General features: G+C 41.5%; 1 protein-coding gene across 1 annotated transcript in view; it reads right to left on the bottom strand.

Annotated features, from left to right (window-relative positions):
* LOC119412966 (RING-type E3 ubiquitin-protein ligase PPIL2) overlaps window positions 1-2220 on the bottom strand; it is a gene marked incomplete at its 3' end in the record, with an annotated part of 11795 nt that overhangs the window by 7604 nt on the left and 1971 nt on the right.

Genomic DNA, 2220 nt, shown 5'->3' with positions numbered 1-2220 from the left:
ATTACATTATGGAAAATAATGACCTTTATCACAATATGCTAATTTTTGGAGAAGGACCTGTAAATGTGAATGTTCGTGTTCTTTATACAAAAAATCTACATGTCACATTTCAGGATCTGGTTATATTATTATATATTATATTATAGACACAGAATAATTTTCAATATGAATATTCTTATATTTATCACCACAGTAAGTGTTACACACATTAGTAATTGTAAACAGTCAAGAATATGTATGTTGGTTTAGTGCTTACCTTTAACCTAAATATTTTAGGAGTGAACATTTTTAATAATCACTTTAAAAGTTATAAATGTTGTATTTGGTGTCTGTTCGTTTTCCAAATATATTGGTGTGTGTGAATGACAGGCATTAACACAAAACACTTTGCAGAATGGTGCTTTATAAAGTTCAGTGCATTTCCTTTATTAGTTGACCGGCAGTTCTGCCACATGCAATATGGCGGCCGCTCTGACGCGCCACAACGGGCCAGCCCACTCAACGAGGCGTCAACTAAAACTGTCTCACCAGTTCTCTGTTGTGAACGCTCTGGCAGATGGCAATAGCCAATCAGTGATGGAGAAAGGTCAGGGGAGCTTTGAAGCAGTAATGATGAATGACTGTTTGAAATGTGTTTAACAGGTTAACTCAAAAACCGCCGATCTGACTCCAAAATCCACCCAAATTATCCCCACCTGCCCAAAGTAATTTTTACCTGCAAAATCAGAATGAAAACCGCCCAATCTGGCAACACTGGCTCAGTGCTCAGCAGAGTCGTATAGAGAGCGTTTACTCACGTTGTAGCTGCTGCAAACTATGAACTGGATTTCCTGAATGTGAGGCGGGTCTTATTAGTCTGGGCTCGTGAGACACGCCTCCGTTCAGGAAATCCAGTCCATCGTTTGAAGCCAACTGTGCAGAGCAGCCGGCAGGGAATCACATGTGGAGAAGTTTCATCAGACATAGACATGCATCATGGATTGGAAATCTCTGCAGGTTGGATTAGAAAAATCCGATAAGTAAATTATGCTGGTATCGGAGGCGGATACAGATACTGGACCGGCCCCATCCCTACCGTTGAACTTGTTAAACAAATGGACATGCACAGTAAAGTAAACTCGTGCTGCGTTTGGTTCACGCAGGCTGGAAGCAGAAATAAATTAAGTGGACAAACACGTCTGCAGAGTAAAGTCATCTTTTAGTTTATTCTTTCTTGGCATATATTTGATAAATATGGCTAAACCTCTGATTCTTCCATCAAGAGAAGGAGCAAAGTAAAGGAAGGCTCGAGGCCAGAACTACGCTCAGGTGATGACAGAAGGTACATTCAGGCCGTTTCCCACAAAACACAAATGCTGCTTGTCGTTCCCCGATCTGTTGCAGAACCTGATCCGTAGTGTTGCTCATCTGTTCGTGCGCTAAAAGGAATACTTCCGGGTCGCACGGATCTCCGTTCAATATGCCAGATTAAGGAAAATGTACTGGTATAATTCTGTTTATGAATAAGAACCGTCTTAATTTACTTAGAAAAGTTTGTGCTGTATCTCCGACGATCTTCATGTTGCTAATTTACTCCACTCGTATTTACGTTAAAATCAATGACATGTTTCCGACATGGTTCAGATGAAGTGCAGCTTCATCACTGACATGTTTCTGACGTGGTTCAGATGAAGTGCAGCTTCATCACTGACATGTTTCCAACATGGTTCAGATGAAGTGCAGCTTCATCACTGACATGTTTCTGACATGATTCAGATGAAGTGCAGCTTTGTCACTGACATGTTTCTGACATGGTTCAGATGAAGTGCAGCTTCATCACTGACATGTTTCCGACATGGTTCAGATGAAGTGCAGCTTCATCACTGACATGTTTCTGACATGGTTCAGATGAAGTGCAGCTTCATCACTGACATGTTTCCGACATGGTTCAGATGAAGTGCAGCTTCATCACTGACATGTTTCCGACATGGTTCAGATGAAGTGCAGCTTCATCACTGACATGTTTCCGACACGGTTCAGATGAAGTGCAGCTTCATCACTGACATGTTTCCAAAATGGTTCAGATGAAGTGCAGCTTCATCACTGACATGTTTCCAACATGGTTCAGATGAAGTGCAGCTTCATCACGGACATGTTTCCGACATGGTTCAGATGAAGTGCAGCTTCATCATTAACATGTTTCCGACATGGTTCAGATGAAGTGCAGCTTCATCACTGACA

The sequence above is a fragment of the Nematolebias whitei genome, chromosome 8, assembly GCF_014905685.2.
Source record: "Nematolebias whitei isolate Nwh7 chromosome 8, NemWhi1, whole genome shotgun sequence".
In the NCBI taxonomy this organism is placed as follows: domain Eukaryota; kingdom Metazoa; phylum Chordata; class Actinopteri; order Cyprinodontiformes; family Rivulidae; genus Nematolebias; species Nematolebias whitei.
This window is presented reverse-complemented; position numbering and strand designations above follow the sequence as displayed.